Consider the following 21,157-nt stretch of genomic DNA (forward strand, 5'->3'; position numbering starts at 1 on the left):
ACATTAATTAATGTTTGCGATGATAATGACGCGTTTCATTAATTAATGTTTGCGATGATGATGACGTGACACCGTACGGACAAGCATATTAATATATAGATTGTTATGCTTATTATTATTTTTATGTTAATTTCACCAAATTTTTAAAACATATATTCAGTTAAAACAAATATTTAGACTTACCTAAAACTAATTTTGGTGGGAAAACCCAATTTATATACATCAACCATAGGTATAAGCGTTTGTGAAGACCCACACCTAATATGACCGTAACCTTTCACCTTAATCTTGAAAAAGGGTGTGCACTATGCCCAGGTTAGAGACCATTATCATGTCAGGTTTGATTATGAGCGGTCTAGTGATATTGGCTGTAGGAGAGTATATATGTATAGACTATGACCTTCATCTTTGACTTTTACATTGAAAACTAGTGTCTACCACCTCCGTATTGGAGACCATCGTATGCCAGGTTTGGTCGTGATTGGTCCAGTGTAGGTTGTATACAGACAGACGGACACAGACACACACACACATACACAGTTACACGAACGCTACTACTATATATACTCTGATTACGTTTGTAAAAAAAACGTGTTTTTATTTGCGCGTCAATTGACAAAACAGCATAAAATGGTAATAGTAAATAGATTGAGTTCTCTTCTCAATATTTGAAACCATGCAGCTACAAATTTCTATAATTATAGCTTCTGGAAAAAAATTGGACGTAAATAAATACTAAATTCTAATATGTCGATACAGATTATTACGTTATCCAAATGATATTTACGCCGTCAAATATAGTTATATGCAAAATCCTTTCTGTATGCGTGTGTCAACATCCATTATGTAATGCTTTTTTCGAATTTCTGATAACACCTGAACACCTTGACAACTGGCATTGGAAGCTAAGATGTTTTCTTACTATTTGCAAAAATAGAACATGCCTAATATCCTGTCATGACGCCATTTCATCAAATGAGACCAATTCCGCGATATCACCTCTATATTAAAGGCACAGGGTATTTCCTTTCGCTCTTTTTCTTTTCCGATTCATGTTATCGACAATTCATTTTCAGCTACTTTTAGTAATGTCGGACTGAATTAGCTTGCTATCGGCACTAGAAGTCAAATAGATGCACAGAAAACAATTAGTACACACACAATTGTAATTGGTTCGAAAGTAACTTGCCTCAAAAACGCCTGAGAGGCTTGTAGGGTTTCAGAATAGTGTAAGGTTCAACTGCTGAATAAGCAAACTGATGACTCCCAGTTAATTAGATCCTAAACGGTCGCGCAAACTAACGCGAATTCTCGTAAAATTAGACTATATTAAACTACCGAAAAAAACATTTTTTAATTCGGAAGTTGTGAGGCAGTCGATCCGTATGCACGTGCTACGTTTAAGTGTGTCATTTGGAGCTGAGAGAACACATTAATTTTAAGAGATGCTGCTAATTACTGCGTCAGTAAAAAGAGAGTGATGTCAATTTATATTTAGATAACGCATCTATATACACATTGCACTATACGGATAGATATTGGCTGACTTTGAGTCAGAAAGCCAAATAGCAAAAACTCCACTTCTGGAAGTGTATAGTGTTTATCTGAATTTGTTATTTTAATATATATGATTGGCACATTTATTTAATATATCCTTTGCACGATATTAAACACATCTAGGAGGGGTCTTCATTTAAGTTTCAAGACATTTTGTACAGACATTTAAAATTGTCATAAACTATAGAAAATTCAGTATGTTATTGTTATAAATGTATAAGGTGACCGTGAAATATTTATGCTTTCAGGTTCGAATGAACAGGTAATTCAGCGATTAGAATACACCCTACTAAAGTCTGATTGTCGCAGCTGGGTAACCTTAAAAATGCAATCTGGAGGTGAAGACTCTTCAAAAGAACCATATGCAATAAAATTATGTTTTAAAATTGTAAATCATTTATAAATAATTAGATTTATTGAGTTAAACCTGAAACTCAACTCTACCATTGGTTAATTTATTGATGGTTTTCCTTCACGGCGGTTTAACTTATTTCAACAAATCCTTACGGTGAATATGACTTAAATTCTTTTCCAAAGCTGTAGTAACAACTGCACATTTCCTTTTCAGTTTTTCCGCTTTTCACCTTGTACGTTATATATGCTATTATGTTACGTTATATATACTATTATTTTATTTCCGTCATATTTGTTTGGAACGCGTATTCAATTGTTAACATTAATATCTCTGAAAACGATACACAAGCAAAGAAATATTGTCGCGCCGCCAAATGGAAAACTTTTCACTAAGTGACCCCCCTCCCCCTAAATTAGCCTACCCAGTCCCTACTGAATAGATAGCATCTTGGTACCACAAATGCCATTTGACCTTGCGGGGCCAAGGGAAACGACCACCCTGATTTTTAGTCTCGAGTGTCCAAGAAAAAAAAACCATGACAAACCTTTTTATTTTTTACTTAAATTCTCTTTCTCCTGATCACTAACAAATAAAACTGCTCTATTTCTCAAGTTGCCACTAAACCTAATCCGTTTCACGTAACTTAGAGGGGTCCTTACTCTCCGCCCTTGACCCTAACAGACTCGTAAATCGATACCCATTAACAACCAAAATTTCCTAGGCATGCTCCTGATTAAAACTCCTAACCCATAATCAAGCTTCTAAGTAAATACTTACTAGCCATTGTCCTATACACAGACTTAAAGTAATCTATAATGAACAGAAACCGTTAATATCTCTTTATTAAGAGATAGTATTGCAATAATCATTACACAAACTAAACCGGTACTCATTGAAATAAAAACTTCCGGATATTAAGAGAAAGGCGAAGTCATTCTCCTTCGTTGTAGTCTATAGGCAACTTACTCAAATTGTCTAAAATTCCATGCATTCGTATACAATACTACTTATCCATCCATCTATATTTAACTATACTTACAGAATATGCAATAACCTATATCTATCAGGTATAACTGTACTCCATATCAAATGTTCTCTTGTATCTATACTGAGCATATCTTATCTTTCAGTCTTACTAAATATTCGGTTTGGGCACCAAATCAGAATTTCTAATAGCAAGTAAATCATACCCTAACACTTTATCCTAATCCTAAACCTACTAAACCATATCTAATCATCCATTCCTAAACTTACAAAACTATATCTAACCATACATTAACTCGTCTCTCTCAATCCAATACTGTAGCAAATTTAGCTGCTTCCACTGCACGAATTTTTACCTATACCTTCTCCCAGTAACAATGAAAATGGAAGCATAGTAATGCCCTTTTTTAACCAGGTTTTAGGAGTGAAAATTTTCTGTACAAGTTAACCTAAATGCCCGATTTTTTCAGGAGATTCTAACCTAAATAACCAATAAATATTAACTACCCATGCGGGGTCGCAGAAATACCTGGATTAGGACCCAGGCGCGGGGCGAACCCCCTCGGAGCTGATGGACCCGTAGGTCTTCCCAGGTCATCCGTCTAGGAGAAGGAAAACTCTGAAACTAAACCTAGGGGAAGGGAGGCCTCTTCAGTCCTGGACGACAACCTTCCTAGAGCTCGTGACTCAAAAAAAATCACCGGTTGGCAAACCTAAACTGCTTAAGGAGGAGATAGGCTCTGTCTATCGCCAGTCTTTCATACTCCTTCTTTGCCTATTGGCCAGGCGTAGAGGTACTATCACAGGGACTCGGCTGAATCACCCAGTGGTTGACCTTGTTTCCTGACTAGGGCAATGAACGCCGCTTCTCCCCACTCCCGTCACATCCCATCCCCCTAAACTGGACACAGTGGGGTGCTTCAGTGCCATATATGTCGGTGCAGTTGGACTGGGCTGGCTTTGCCTAACGGATTGAGGGTACCGGATTGACAGTTCCTGGCTGCTGTTTCCGACTGATAGTACAGGTGCCCTAACTCTTTGGTAGCGCTTAGAGCGGCTGCTCCATCAACAGGTGCAAAATATCGGGGTGTTTGTAGTGCCATGTTGCGCATGGAAAGGGACCCTGCACTCATTCCCGGTGGGCTTTCCTGAGGCCACAATCCTGTGGGTGAGGACAGCTCATGGTCTACTTGTATTGCATGTCTGGTATTCTGCACAACTACTTATCCAGCACCCCCTCACTCACTCACCCTAACGGAAACTTTTAAATAAAATAAAATGAAATGACAGCTCAAGCAAAAGTTACGTTTAAACCAGGACCAAACTCAAAGAAAACCAACCTGCCTCCTCCCTTGAGGCTTGCATTTACTAATATCCGCGGGCTTAGAACTAACTTAGATGATGTTGAGTCATTTCTCCTTGTAAACACCCCGGATATCTTAGCATTAAGTGAAACTAACCTTCACTCCTCCATTCCCTCTAACAACTTTAACATGCCTGGTTATCTCCCACTTTACCGTAAGGACTCGGACAGACATATGCATGGACTTGGAGTCTATATTCGTAACACCCTCCCCCTAACTAGAGAAATAAAACTAGAATCAGAGGACCAGGCCTTTATGTGCTTCAGACTAAATATGCAACACAGTATTAGCTACTTGTATTTTCTCTACCGCTCTCCCTCAAACCAAGACTGTACCGTAATAAACAAAGTCTAAGACAGCATAGATATAGCACTCTCCCTCGATACTAGCGCACAAATACATGTATTTGGTGACTTCAATGTCCACCACAGTAACTGGCTAGGATTCTCTAATCACACAGACGTAGCTGGTAGCGCAACATATAGCTTCTCTATATCCCATTCCCTATCTCAGTAAGTTACATTTCCGACACGTTTCCCAGACCAGCAAGATCAACATGCCTCACTTCTAGATCTCTTTCTGACAACGGTTCCCAATGACTGTACAACAATTGCCCTCAGCCGACTCGGGAATGCTGATCACGCTGTGATAATGGTAGAAATCAGCCTAAATTCTCGCCCTAAAACTGAAGACCCACTACTCAAAACAACGAGGTATTACAAAAAGGCTGACTGGGAAGCCATCAGGGACCTCATCAGAGATGCCCCATGGAAAAATATCTTTACTCTTCCAGCGGAACAGTGTGCAAATGAGACCACTGATTGGTTCAAAACTGCTATTGAAGCACATGTTCCCGCACGGAAATTCTATAGCAATCCCCACTCTCCCCAATGGTTTACTTCTGCTTGTGCAGTTGCGATTTGTCAAAGGCAGCATGCATTCCGCAGATTCAACCGACATAAGTCCAGCTCAAATAAACAGAAGTATATAGAAGCTAGAAATAATTGTAAGAGAGTGATAGAGACAGCTAAGACAGATTACTCTGAAACCACCAGAAAACGCATCGAAGCATAGAAATTAGGAACCCGGGATTTTTGGAAAATCTACAACAGTGTAGTAAATAATGGACAGTCAACTATTCACCACACTATCAAACGATATCATGAGGTTGCTTGCACGGCAACTGACAAGGCTAATCTTCTTGCCAATCGGTTTGCCTCAAACTCCACACTGAACTCGGTACACCACTCACTCCCTGATTTTCCTCTGCGAACAGACGCCTCACTAGACGATTTGAAAATCACCCCTTCTCAGGTACATGCTATTATAAAAAACATAGACACCGCAAAAGCGTGTGGACTAGATCTCATCCCGGCTGTGCTATTAAAAAAATGCTCTGCCGAGGTTGCTCCAGTTATGTCCAAACTTTATAATAAATGCCTTAACGAATCTTGCTTTCCCGACTGCTGGAAAACCGCCTCTGTGGTACCAGTCTTCAAGAATTCTGGTGAAAGAACTGCCCCACTAAATTATCGCCCCATTAGCCTCCTCCCGCTTTTCGCCAAAATATTTGAGTCCTTAGTTAATCAACCCCTAGTCCAGCACCTAACAGCTGCTAAACTCCTGACTGACAAACAATATGGATTCAGGCAAGCCCGTTCAACAGCAGATATCTTAACTGTAGTTTCTGAACGTATATACCATTCATTGGATAAAACAGGGTAGGGTAGAGCGGTGGCCCTCGATATATCTAAGGCTTTTGACAGGGTATGGCACGATGGTCTTCTAAGGAAAATTAGATCATATGGAATCACTGGAAGAATTCATAATGTAATTAAATCCTTCTTAAGTAATAGAAAAATCAAAGTTGTCCTCGACGGTCGTACATCCAAACAATACGACATAAATGCGGGAGTGCCTCAGGGGTCTATCCTTGGACCTCTATTATTCCTGATATTCATAAACGACCTCCCTGATAAAATTGTTTCGGAGATGGGTATATTTGCCGATGACACCACTCTCTATAACAGATATGAGGGGAAAACAAATGAACACATATCCAAGGAAATGGCAGAAACACTAGAGGATGACCTCCAATCCGTAGTGGAATGGGGACAAAAATGGTTGGTCACATTCAATGCTGCTAAAACTAAGCTTGTTTTCTTCAATAACTACAAGAAACCTTCTCTACCACCAATAGCAATGGTTAAGAACACATTACCTGAAAGTACTTCTTTTAAACTCCTCGGCCTAACGTTTACAGGGAATATGAGCTGGAATAGATACATTGAGAGCATTGCATATACTGCTGCAAGGAAGGTTGGCTCCCTCTACCGTGCTAGAAAACTACTTACGCCTGACAGTATCATATACCTCTATAAGGCAACCATTCGCCCATGTATGGAGTACTGTTGTCACATCTGGGCTGGTGCATCTGCTTCTTGTCTCTCGCTCCTGGGCAGGGTTCAAAAGAGAGTCGCCAACCTGATAGGTCCTGAACTGTCATCTAGGCTTCAGCCTCTGTCCCATCGACGAGATGTTGCATCATTCTGCCTGTTCTACAAATACTTCAATGGTGAGTGCTCTGACGAACTGCAAACACTTGTACCTCCCCGACGTAACTACCCCCGACAAACCCGACAAGCTACTAAGTCTCATCCCTTTACAGTAGAGATCCCTAGGTGCAAGAAAGCCTTTTACTCCAATAGTTTCTTCTCCAGAACTGCGAGTCTTTGGAACTCCCTTCCGGGATTCTGCCTTCCCAACTGCAACGATATGCAGAAGTTCAAGTGTAATGTCAACAAACATTTTTCTACTCATCTCCCTTCATAATGACCCCGCTAATTAAGTCCCTGATAGTATCCCCCTGCTTCAAAGTTGCACTGTGCCTTGTTTGGGGTGAAAATTGAATAATAATAATAAAAAAAACAATGCTATAAAAAACGTATATAATGTTTCAGACTGCTTTTGAATCGTCGTGCACTAATCCAGAATCAAATCTTGTGTGGAATAAAATATTCTAGGAAAGTAAGGAGTCTGTGAGGGATAATGACATGTGTGGGAGAAGAGGAAGTTTGAGCATCAGAATTGATTGGCCAAAAAAAGACTCCATGGATAAGGACCGTCGTGTTTTTAGAGACAGTTTGATGTCAGTGTACGAACTGTAAACAAAATTATTCGCGAAGAACTGAAGATGTGGAAGATTTGCGCGAATGCAACAGTTCACAACTCCATGTTTGTGACATGCTATTTAACCAAGATAGGCATCAAGACAGATCTGCACCCTCCCTATAGGCCAGATCTTGCTCTCTGTGACTTTTCGTTTTTCTCTTATCTCAATGAATCTCTTAGAGGCTGTTGTCATCAGACAATTGAGGAGATTAAAGAGACTGACGAAAGTCATTATTACCCTCACAATACGTGACATTCAGAATTTGCTGGAACAGAACAACTAGTGCATTGCAGCCGGAGGAGATTACTTCGAAGGAGACAAGAGTCTCATCTGTGTAAGTTCAGTAAAAGTGACCGTACGAAAGTCTGGAAACTTAATGAAGGAATTATGTCTAATATATTATCATCTACTTAATTCACCAAATGAAATCCAAGATCACAGGCCAGCGTCGTCTCCTCTTTCAATATCTTTATTTTATCACATAAAACTAAGGAAATATGTGTTGGATCAGAGAAACCTGTTTTTGAGCCAACTACTTGTTTATCTGTTCTTTCTCAAAAACCGTTACACAAAAAAAAAATCTGATAAAGTTTTCTTTCATCCGCTATCTTTATAACCAGGATGGCAATGTGATTCCTACCACAGTTGGGCAATAAAACAGTTCCGTTTTGAATATAAAATAGAACATACAAGTACCAGTATCAGTTAATGATTAAGCCAGGTTTATCATGACTTTTGAAATGTCAAGTAAATATGAACTATTTTCCCTTTAGCTAATAATAGTCAAGTTAAAACGGTGTCGAATCTGAGAACCATGCCAGTGGTAAGTAAAAAGCGGCGTTCGACCTCATCAAAGAGAACTGAGTGTTCCATTGTAAACATATTAGGTTGAAAAGAAGGTTCTTGCGGAATTTTTAATTTTGATATTTAATAATGTATTTTCCAAATAGTTTTCATTTTAATACTTTTACATTACATGTCATTTTAAAGAGCGTTCTTATCGCTAAGTAATCGTTAAAATCACGATCGATGTAAGACAATTACGTTTTCTTTTCCAAACGTTTATTACAAAATGGCAAAAAAGTAAATTTCTTTTCAATTTAAGCAAAGTCAAAAAGCTGCTGAAACAGATCGCGATATCAACGAAACGTTTGGCATAGAAATAATTACAGCACAATGGTAGTTGAATAAATTTCGTGGCGGCAACCAGCGTCTTAAAGAGGATGAGCGTAATGCTCGGCTATTGGATGTTCGCAACGATAAGTAAAGAGTCTTAGTCGAAGCCAATCCACGCAAAACTCTTTTGAAAACTTTTTTCTGAATTAGTCGTTACGTATACAACGATTTCCAACTACTACAGAGATTTGAATAACAAAATAACTTGACAAGTGGGTGCTTCACGAATTGAATGATAACTAAAAGAAACGCTGTTAAGAAGTGTCAACCTTACTTTTTTACACGACAAGAACGACCCGTTTCTCAATAGGGTTGTGACTTGCAATGAAAAGTGGATTCTTTACAACAACCAGCGATGCTCAGCTCAGCGGTTAAACGCCGACTAAGCTCCACGAGAATTCCCAAAGCCAGAGGTTCACCAAAAGAAGATTTCGTTAAGTGATGGTGGTCTGCGGTCGGTTTCATGTAATAAAGGCGAAACCATTACGGCGGAGAAGTACTGTCGAAAAATGGAAGAAATTCAGCAGAAACTTTGTACAATAACAGTCACCATGTACACGTAGATAAACTTATATTCCTGCGTAAAAGCCAGGATGTATCTACTTTGCAATAATGAGTTATCCTTAATAAAGGCCAAAGTTCATTCGATGACAAGGGTTTATCTTTAGTGAGATAAAAATCATGGGACTTGCAGACGATGGATTTGATTTTGTTCGAATTTGATTACTAAATAAAACGTTGCAAGAATTTGTTAAAATTGAACTTGAAAACGACTATAATTGTATTTGATTCTAAGAAAGTTAACATATGGAAGTTCGTTTATGTCCCGCTTCACTAACAAAATAAACATTGTAATCATTTTGACATTTTTACTATTACAGGATCAATGATTGAACTCTAGTCTCTGCCTTGTAACTAACACTTTTACTACTCTACCAAGTACATCGGATAACGTATAAAAACGTAAAATAAATTGTAAGATATTATTCTTCATAAAAAAGACATATTGTCACTTGACGTAAAGATCTACTAGTTGAGACACTTTGTACAGGAACTATGTAGGAAATTCAGCAGGGGAATGTTTCTTCACATTACATTTAAATTTCTGCCTGTCAGTACAGGGAAACAGGACTTAAGTTTGGTGTGCGTCTCTCGCTATTAGCTGGTGAGAAGGAAAGTCTATTGTAGTATAGAGAGAGAGAGAAAATGAGAAAAAGTCAATCCAGACCATGGAGATAGAAATCGTATAAAGTGTACGTATAGTCTGTTAGCCTTTTGCCTCTCATGTTAGCAAGTGCCATGAGGCACGCGTGTGCACGCGCCTACCGAAACGGCGGCGGCTGGTGCACCGACCACTCACCTCGGAAGCTGGTCCGAAAAGGAAGATGCTGCTTATTGCTCTTGCTTTTATAATTGTTTCCGGTGGTGTTTTGCGCATGTGTGGATTTCCTTTGAAAGGGGAAGTGACGTTGTCCTTGTGTGCGTATGTGTGCGCGTGTGTGAGTACATGTGTGTACGTTAGCGTGTGTGTATACACGTGTATGTGAGTGTATATACGCGAACGTGAATATATGTATGTGTGTGGACGTGCGCACGTATGTTTGTGTGCGCGTATATATATGACAAGTAATATAGCTTGAGATGTGAACGCGTGTTTTTGTGTGAGACTAGAAAAGGCTCCCACAGACGTCCAACTCTCCTTTTTGCGTCTGGAGTCCAAAGCAGGAGCTTTCCTACCGGTTCATCATGGCGACTAATATGACCGGCAAATGCTAGACGTCTTTGTCTCACAATATTGGAAACACAAGGGAGGGAACTATACAATGACTTGTTTCTTGGGTGACTTTTTCCAGGATATGTTGTAAACTAGTTGAAGCATTCTTGTATATTTACTGTTGAAATGTTTTTGACGTGACACGCTTAGCGTCCATGATTCTGAATTAACATCTCCAGTAGAATCCATCACTACTATTATTGCTGGTTTGCAATACCATGCTTTGTCCACCTTGAACTTCAGGCCAAGATCAAAATGTAGTAAAGTGAAAAAGGAGGAGATGGCCGAGCTTCTCCAAAAGCTGAATATACCTGCCAAGTATATACATCAAAGGAGCTTCGCAATGTGGAACACACTGCTCTCCAACAAAGACGACACGGAAAGACTCTCACACAAGGAGCTTCAATGCGGAGGAGTAAAGCTGCTGCTGGAGTACCAGGGTAGGAGGAGAATCCTGGTACAAATTTTCACTGCTCCATCTGATCTCTGTGTAGAGATATTGGGAGCCTTTCTTAGCCAGTTCAAGGAGGTTGAGCAGATAGACCTGGTATGTTCCAAAAATGGTGTCCACCTGGGCAGCTACATAGTTGCAATGAGGTTGAGAAAAGATGGCTTCTAAGGAGTCCAATATGATGGTGGTTGTTGAGGGTTGACGCCTTCATTGTTGGTTCTGTCAGAAACAGAGCCACATTGCAAAGACCTGCTAAAAAAAAAGGGGTTACAAGCCAACAAGTGACACAAATTAACAAAGTGCTGGCAACAGGGGTGGTGACAACCACTGAAACCAAGGATCGTCAACAAAGCCCAGTGAGGATACCAAAGGTCAGTGGAGTATGGTGGCGAAGCGTAAACAGACGAACGCATCCATCTCTGCTGCAACCTCACCATCTACTCAACGGCAGCCGTGGAAACAACAGCCACAGCCATAAGCCCCCAAACACCTCTGAAGCTAAGTAGACGACCCCACCTTCTAATACAATCCCCCAAGACTCTTCACTTACTCCTTCTGAGGATAGGCCTCCAGACAAAAAGCCAGAGCTGGAGACATAAACTCACACCTCCAGACTGTACAGAGTGGACAAAGAAATATCTGTTCCTGCTGGGAGACAAGTTACGTGAGACGAACTCTTTGCAAAATTACCCAGACTTGAAGGGCAAGCAGACGGTGTCTTACAACAAACTAAGGAACTTTATGTTCAGGGGGATAGCGTGACAAACCCCACAAAGTTGAAGGACACCCCGATGCTGACCACTTTTGTGAGAGGACGGAGGGACAACTGAACCAAAGCCCTGTGGCGCATGGTGGAGGAGGTTAAGAAGGCATTCCTGAAGCTGGTGGACGAAGAGCACTCGTCGCTGAAGCAGCTGGTAGCGAAATGCGAAGGTAGGGTCCCTCTTTATGTTCACCCTTCATTTTACAGGATACTAAAGATAATGTTTCCCTTGGACATGGGAAGTGCAGCATGAGATGGACGGATTACGTCCAAATTGCTTTCAGGCAGTCTTGGTCAGACCTGCCATCTCCTCACTTCCGAGGACTTCAGTCCCGTGTGTGACACTTTAAATCTGTTGATCATGTCTTTAAACCTGGCTGAATTAAATATGAGGGGCATGAGATGTCGAAGCAAAGCCACGCGCATGGTGAGAGATCTGGTGTCCCTCAAGGTAGATATGGCTGCTATTCAGGAGACCCACTTTATTTCAGATGGGGATTGTGAGGTGCTGGTAAACGACTTTGATGTTTACTCAGCATATGGCAATACCTATAGTCGTGGAATCTCCTTGCTAGTGAGAGTCAGAGTCGGTGAATGTTGTTCATGCGAACAGGGATGGGCAGTCAGTCGTTACCGTTGATAGCAGGGTGTTTCAAATTGTCGCAGTTTATGTGCCAAATTCTGCGGTAGAGAGGGTTTCCATTTTTCGGTAGTTCGGGGTGTTTCTTGAGGATCCAGAGAGGTTAGTGTTAATGGATGATTGGAATGCCATCCTTGATCCCAAGATAAATAAGGTGGGGAGAGTAGCAGGTTGTTATGGTGTGACAGCAGTCTGTCTGACCTGATGGCTTCATGCGACCTTATGGACAGATTTCATCTGGATCACTCGGGGTGGGAGATATGGACATGGTATGCTAGCGTGCCTTCCCATCCAAGCACTTACTCGGATCAGAGATTAGTCAGAAGAGGCGATGTAGACTTCCTATCTGGCCCCCTGTTCCACTAAACTAGTTGGATATTGGAAGTTTAATAACTCCTTATTGGAGCTAGAAGACTTCTGACAGAAGGTTATAGAATTAATTCAGCAGGAACTAGTGGGGGTGGTAACGGGAACTAAGTGGTGGGTTAGCATTAAGGCTAAGATTAGACGCTTCTGTGTCTAGTACAACCAACGTCTAGCTCAAGATAGGGCTAAGGCAAAGAAGCATGTAGATGATAGGTTGACCCGGGTGGTGGCTGGGGGAATCCCCTAGAGATAGCACTAGCTTAGGATGACCTCAACTGCTTGGTTAGCGAGTGGTATGAAGATCAAGTAGTTAGAGTTAGGTTAATGAAAGTTTCTAACGACGCGCGCGCATCGACCATATGGGCGCTTACGCATACAAAATGGCCACCCATGATAACATATAGAATTACATGGTTTAATATTTGAAAAACTACTTGTTTTTCGTCTAATTCCGAAAGAGAATCCTAAACAAAAAATTATGAGAATAGATGGATTTCCGGCATCTAGGTACGTCTACCATAAAGATGTGGGATTCTGCTGCTTGTCAGGTTTGTCGGAAGTTTTAGCGCCAGGGAAGCGCAAGTACTACGAATTTGTCAAACCATATTTAAAAGTTTAAAAGGTCCATCGCAAAAAGCATGAATTTAATGTACACATCTTAATAATCCTAATAAATATTGGTAATGTTTTCATAAAGTATACGAATATTTTTGTGATAAACAAAATATATGTCATTTTTCAAAATGTGTGGCACGATTTTTCAAGGTCAGACGTTTACTTAACTCTATCACGGTTAAAGCAGTTATTTTTCTATAAAGTAATTTGATTAGAAATATAACAATATACTTACATACAAGACACTGTAAACTGATCGGTTGGCATTTCATATTCTCACTGAAAAAAATAAAAATAAATGGCATTACTATAACTAATACCACTATTTCTACTACTACTGCCGCTACTACTACGACTAATAATAATAAGAATAATGATAATAATAATAATGATAATAATAATAATAATAATAATAATAATAATAATAATAATAATAACAAAGAAGAAGTTGAAAAAGTACATAAGTCAGAATGCAGAAATACTGATGACGACAGCGTGAGACACTGCCAAGAAAAACAATACAAGAAATAAAAAAAAACCAAAAAACAAAAAAACAAAAACAAAATAGGACAAATAAAAGTGGGGGAAAAAAGAATAACGAAACAAAATAATTATGAAAAGACCTGGACATGTCTAAGAAAAAGTCACATTAACAGAGAATATGTTGCAGAAAACAACATGATTAGAACGAACAATATTAAAACTAAAATAAATAAACTGCAGGTAAACAGTATAAAGTCAGACTCTGAAGACAAGATCTGAAGACAAGAGACAAAACAATAAACCACATAAGGGCATGAAGAAAAATAGCCCCAAAAGAATTGAACGACAGACAGGACTACATGGAAGGCAGTTGAAAGAATGTTAAGAATGAAAAGAATTGAACGACAGACATGGAAGGCAGTTGAAAGAATGTTAAGAGTGAAAAGACCTGCTGTTAAAAAATAAAATTTAAATGTAACTCACTTCGTCAGAGAAGTTATCTCAAAAGAAATACAAGAGACGACATGACGAGAAAGGTCTATTAGGATATATGAAGAAAAGAAATGTTGGAATGCAGTGAAATATAATAATAGCTTGTTCCAGAAGAGGTACTAAAGAGTGATAATGTGTAATTATTGTAGGATATGAATATTCAATGTGATAATATGATTGATGCAAGGCTACCGGATTTAGTCTTGTTGGAAAAATTGAACACAATCGCAATAAGCTTTGATATAGCAGCTAAAGTGAATGTGAGGGGAAAAAGGAAAATGCCGAAAGATACAAGACTTGAAAAAGGAGATAAAAGATTGTTGAAGTTGAAGAAGGTAGAAATTGTACCTATTGTGTTAGAGAAGCCTGAGGATTTGACAAATGCATTGACAATTAGGAAAAAAAATACATTCATCATATATATATATATATATATATATATATATATATATATATATATATATATATATATATATATATATGTATATATATATATATGCATGAATATATTCATAATCCCTATTTTTCGAGATTAATATTAATTCTGATTTTTTAAATATCTGTAAATTATATAATGTTCAAATTTGTCCAAATTGTTACAAAACGAAACAATTGTACCATATAAGGAAATATGATGTTCTTATTTTAGATTTTATTTTTTGATTTTTAAATATATATATATATATATATATATATATATATATATATAATATTTTTAAAAATCAAAAAAATAAAATCTATATATATGTATGTGTGTGTGTGTGTGTGTGTGTGTGTGTGTGTGTGTGTGTAATCTTCTTAATGATATGCAATATGGTTTCCGTTCTGCAGATGTGCTTATGGTTATATATCATAGGAATATATGAGGAAAAGTGGCTGGCTACTTTAAATGCATCTAAAACCAAGTTTCTATATTTACAACATCAAAGCTCTGACCCCTATCTGGCATCAATTAAAATGAATGACCCTTGTCTTCAGGAGGCCTCATGTTTTGACAAGATCCTTGTTTTCACCTTTACTTCTAATCTAAAATGTAACACGTACATGGAATCTGTTGCCAAAGTCGCTGCAAAAATATCGATCCAGTAGATACCTTACTGCTGATGCAATTCTCTACCTATATAAGAGCCAAGTACGTCCAAGACTAGAGTATTGTCACCATATCTTGGTAGAGTCTGCTAGAAAGACATTATCCTGCCTTGACATAGTTGAAAATAGACTTGGTAACCTAGTAGGGATGCCCTTTTCTCTTCTCCCTTCAACAACTTGCTCAAAAAAGAGAGGTTTAGAGCCTGTCTCTGTTTTACCGTTATTTTCAAGGTAAGTGCTCGTCTGAGCTCCAATCTATTCCCCCTCGTCAAACATTTACGAGAAACACTTGTCTAGCTGACGACACTATCAATAATTTCCCCACTATTCATCTGTGCTCAAACCTAAGCGTGGATTCTATGAACTAAGCTTTTTTCTTGGATCTGCACACCTGTGAAACTCTCTTCCGTTTTCCTGCTTTCCAGCTGACTATAATATAGTCTCTTGAAGTCCAATGCACGCAAGTTCATAATGAGTAGTCCCCCTTAAGTAATCCAATTTACCAAATTTCCACAACTAAAGGTTACTAAGATATTTTCCCATTGACTACTATACACTCTTTTACCCTTATCCTCGAGTGGCCTCTGGGCCTTGATAAGTGATGAATCATCAGTAAAAACAAAATATACCAACTTTTTGTTTTAGATTTTCCAACTTAAAAACAAAAAAAAGTAATTAACACATTAACTCGCATTTAAATATGTTTATTACTATGGTAGTCGGTGCTATGTACCAGGTTGTAAATAAAAAAAATAATATTTAAATATCGCAAATCTTTTATTCAAAATGATAGTACCGAAAACTAGCCTACCCCTGTCACAGTAAATCTTGTTAATAAATTCATGTCGGATCCTGCTCTTAGTAGAAGTTACTCTTAGCAACAGCCCTATGTTGCCCTTTAAATGACTCATAAACTGACACATACCGAATTCGAAAGTGTTGGACGGCAGACACCATTTCTATCAGATTTTTAATTACCCATGCTGATCTTCTTTTGGCTAAACTATTTAAGGTTTGCAAGTAAGAATTGGAAAAAAGATCAGTTTATTTATTTCATGTTTTTTTTTTTACTTTCCTATATTTCAGTACGTGAGAGGGGAACCTTTCTCTGTTTCTAGCATGAAATCGTTTAACTGGACTTATATTAAGTACAATACTAAGTTATTTTTTTAATAGAAAATAGAAAATACAGTGTGGAGGCATTCTCGATAATTCCCGTAAATCTCACTTCTCTTTATTTAAAAAGGAAGAGAAGTAGACACATGGTAGTGTAGTAGAGAGTAATGAAAATCATAATAGTATCATCCAATGAAAACGTTTATATACATATGATATTGTCCAACATAAAAATTGCAAATTCATTAGAAAAAATAATTAGAAGATATTTACTGAAAATCAATTATAAAATTATATATTGAATATAATAAAATATTGACGCCGACGAGAGAAAAACATTGGAAACTCACATAAAAAATAAACCATAAAGTTAACCCCCCTTTTTAGTATAGGACTAGATAATTCCATTTATAGAATAAATAAACCATCCTCTCTGCAAGTCAATATGTTATAGTAAGAAGAGAAAAATGGAAAAGAAAAGAAGTAAAAGAAGAAATATATATATGTATATATATATTGCATATTATGGCCGGGCAATGTCGGATGCTCCGGGTAGAATTCTGAGTGACCGACACTCAACCTCGAGAATGTCATCCGAGTAGACACAATAAGATAAGCAATATCATCCAAGAGTATTTTCAGTAAAGTCTGAAATATTTAACAGTAAACACACAGGTTCAAAGATAAAAAATATATTTAGGAGTGGTCCATGAATTCCCGTAAAGGTGAGTTTCCGAACGTCCGGAGATTCGCAGTTGCATCTCGATCTTAGGACCGTTGGGCACGAAATAAGCAGTGAAGAGGTGAATGTAGTTTGCTCGAAGCATTGTATAGTATTTAGTTATCTGTGGTATGTAGAAGGCAGTACAATGCAGAGGTTATGGAAAGACACAAACTAAAGCGGATGAAGAATAGTTTTATTAATACAAATTACAGATACATGTGTATATATTTATATATTTCCTAGGCACATGTTATTCACATTTCAACTGAGTCAGCTGGCCTAGTTGAATATCCGTGTTCTATAATACTTCGAGAAAGATTACTTCATTAGATATGTGTTTGGCTTTGGTTGAAACGCGCTTCTGTAAACAGTAACAGTCTCGCAGCAAACAATGTCATGAAACATGTTATTTAGTATTTTATTTTAATATAATTAGATTTTTATTTAATTTTTATTTAATTTTTATTAGTAAGTTATTTTCATAAATTCAGCATTATTTATATTTAATTGTACCTGCACTTTAAAATTATTTGTATTTTGAACATAATTATTGTTTATTAATGTATTTGTTTGTTTTTATTTTCTGCGTTCTAGTTGGGCAACGGTTAAAACAATAGAATCCGAATTTAATTAATTAATAAATGGAGACTACTTAATAAGCTTATCTAAAGGGTGGTAAGTATGTTATCTTTTATATAGGGCGAGTTATAATTTAATCCAGATGGTTCTTCAAAGTTAAGTGTATTATATTGCATTTATTTTTTTTGGAGGGGGGATTTGAATTGAAGTGTATTATATTGCATTTAATTTTTTTGGAGGGGGGATTTGAATTCGTTATTTTATATGTTTTGTTTAAAATTTGTTAATTTATTTAATTTAATTTAATTTATTTAATTATTAACTCAGTGTGGTATGGTGAAATATGTTGGAATAATTTAAATCATTTTTATTCGAATTTATGTATTTAATGCATTATGGCTTATTTTTTATGGGCGATTATTATTATTAAGTATATTTTAAGAAATCAATTCAACCATATAAACTTGCATGAGCATATACACGTGTACTCAGTACCATGTTTATAAATGAATTTATTAAACCATATACCCATGTATGAGCACATCCCCACCCACTTACGTATACCTATATACACATATGTGCTGGTATGCATATAGCCCACATTGCTTACACATCATTAAACCCCCATTTACTTGTTTATTATTATCATCATTATTAATAAATCTGTAAAAATTCAATAAAATAAATATTTGTCATTTTATTATAATTATTTAATTAGTGGTAGAAGACGTATTAATTAAAACTTAAGTGGCTATTTATAAAGTAACATTGATAAAAAATAAGTGTATCCAATTAATATTTGAAAAATATTTGTAGTGATAATTATCCTTTATATAATAACTAGCGGGGCTACCCGGCGTTGCTCGGGACCGTATAAACAATGGGAAAATTGAATTTGATTTTGAACATTTTTGTTATTCTTAGGAGTGAGAAAGTTTTAATGTCTACCTATCATTTGCTATTTCGAGCAAAAGGGTATTTTACCTAGCTAGGACAGGTATTAGACGTATGAAATAATTGTATCTTACCTAGGGTAGATAATTTACGCCATGTATATGAAATAATTTTACCTTTGCAAGGCCGGTGAATATTCAACACACATTTAAAATAATTTTACCTACACTAAGACATGTAATTTAAATACATATATGAAACAATTTCACATTATTTTTGACCCCAAAACGGACATTACTCTCTCAAACCAAATCCCTAAAATAGAACTTAAAATTAACCCAACCCCCAAAAGAGAACTTAAAATTAACATAATCATGCTTCTTTCTACCCACCTCGCCAACCCTCACATCATGCCCGGATGATAACATAAAAATTTCAAATAAATTAAGATCACCTCCCCCTATAGAAACTGGCCTAGTAAAATTTCATAGTAAACCAACTATATATATGCATTAATTTAATTTTAAGATCGTAAACTATTTTAGCCATATCCGGAATCGACTTCACAAATAAAGTAATTTTGAGATAGAAAATTGTTTAAGCAATTTCTGGTACAAACTTTATCTTTTACCACCCTCATTTAATCCAGAGTGAAGGTGATTATTCTCATTCAATACAAGAATTCTGCTAATAGATATTTCCATCAATATCCTTCAATCTCTGGCGACGCCAGGGATATTGATAGTATATTTTCTCACCTATCTCATTCAATCTTGAGCAATGCCGGGTATTCTGCTGGTGTATATGGGCAGACATGCTAAGTATTTGTCTATTCTGTATTTGTACCTACCTTATTCAATCCCAGGCGATGCCAGGTATTCTGTTAGTATTTATTTGAACCTGCCTCATAAAATTTAGGACGATGCCTGGTATTCTGCTTCTATATATTTCCACCTATCTCATTCAATACAGAGCAATGCAGGGTATTCTGCTAATATATATTTCCACGTATCTCATTCAATCCCAAGCGATACCGGATATTTTGCTAGTATATATTCTAACCAACATTATTCAATCCAGGGCAACGCCGGGTATTCTGCTAGTATATATCTCCACCAATCTCCTTAAATCCTGGGCAACGCAAGAAATTCTGCTAGTATATATTTCAATCAATCTCATTCAATCTCAGACAACGCCAAGTATTCTGCTAGTATATATTTGCATTTATCTCATTCAATCCTAAGCGCCCATGTATTGTGCTAGTATACATTTGCATGCATCTCATTCAATCCTGGGTCACTCCGAGTATTCTGCTAGTATATATTTGTGTCTATCTCGTTGAATTTTTCATGATTTAACCCACATTATCACCCCGCTCTTACTAAAATAAAAACTTTCATACATTGTCTGGGCTATTTATTTCATTACACACTCACCAATAAAGTAACTCACATTAAATTATTTTGCATAATTCTTGGATATGCTATTAATTTCTACCATCATTTTCATGATTTAACTCACTCTGTCGTCTCCTATTACTAAAGCAATAACTTTAAGACATTATCTGGTCTGTTTATTTCAATAAAAACACATCAGTCATATAACTCACATTTCATAATTTTTCATTATTCATGAATATGTTGCTAATTAATTTCCCATGATTTAATCCACATAATTGCTCCCCTCTTACTAAAAAAATAACTTGGACACATTCATTGGGCTGTTTATTTCATTGCAAAAACACTAATCAAATAAGTCGCATATCATCATTTTTACATTACAAACACACCAATCAGTAGTCATGTTTACTCATAAACGGTTTCTGCGATTTCCAGGACTGTCTTTATATCCCTCACCATACTGTTAAAAATATACATGAAATATTCCCAATTAGTTGCCCATCTGATAATGACCAATGTCATTGTTGCTTAACTTTGGTGATCTACATAAAGCATTTTGTATTCCCAAGTAGTCACACATCTAATAATGACCAAACACATTGTTGCTTAACTTTAGTGATCTGGCCAAGTTCATTGTTTCTTAACGTTTCTAAGCTACAGAAAGCATTTTGTATTCCCAAGTAGTCACTCATTTGAGAATGACCAAGACAATGATCTACATAAAAAAAATTTTGTAGACCAATTGTCACCCATCAAATATTGATCAAGCTAATTGTTGCTGAACTTTTGTTATCTACATAAAGGATTTTTTATTCCAAAGTAGTCATCCATCTGATAATGGCCAGGTTCATTGTTGCTTAACTTTGGTAAGCTACATACAGAAATCTGTATTTCCAAGTAGTCACTCGTTTTAGAATGACCACGACAAAGTTGCTTAACTTTTGTGATCGATATAAAGCATTTTGTATTCCCAAATGGTTACCCATCCTATAATAACCAAGCTAATTGTTGTTTAACTTTGCTGATCTAAATAAGCAGTTGGTAATCCCAAGTAGTTACCTGTCTAATAATCACCAAGCCCATAACTTTTCTTATCTAAAAAAAAGAATAATGTATTCCTACTTAGTCACCCATCTGAAAATGACCCAGTACATTGTTGCTTA

General features: G+C 37.0%; 1 protein-coding gene across 4 annotated transcripts in view; it reads right to left on the reverse strand.

Moving 5' to 3' along the window:
• Positions 1-21,157, reverse strand: part of LOC145284964 (FMRFamide receptor-like) — a 1,154,906-nt gene that overhangs the window by 193,330 nt on the left and 940,419 nt on the right. For all 4 annotated transcript variants that reach the window (XM_080134068.1, XM_080134067.1, XM_080134066.1 and 1 more), the window contains one exon: positions 13,453-13,496. The gene's annotated coding sequence lies outside the window, so the exon portion shown is untranslated. The remainder of the gene's footprint in view (positions 1-13,452; positions 13,497-21,157) is intronic.

The sequence above is a fragment of the Euprymna scolopes genome, chromosome 9 (genome assembly GCF_053919585.1).
Source record: "Euprymna scolopes isolate OS-2025 chromosome 9, ASM5391958v1, whole genome shotgun sequence".
Classification (NCBI taxonomy): Eukaryota; Metazoa; Mollusca; class Cephalopoda; order Sepiida; family Sepiolidae; genus Euprymna; species Euprymna scolopes.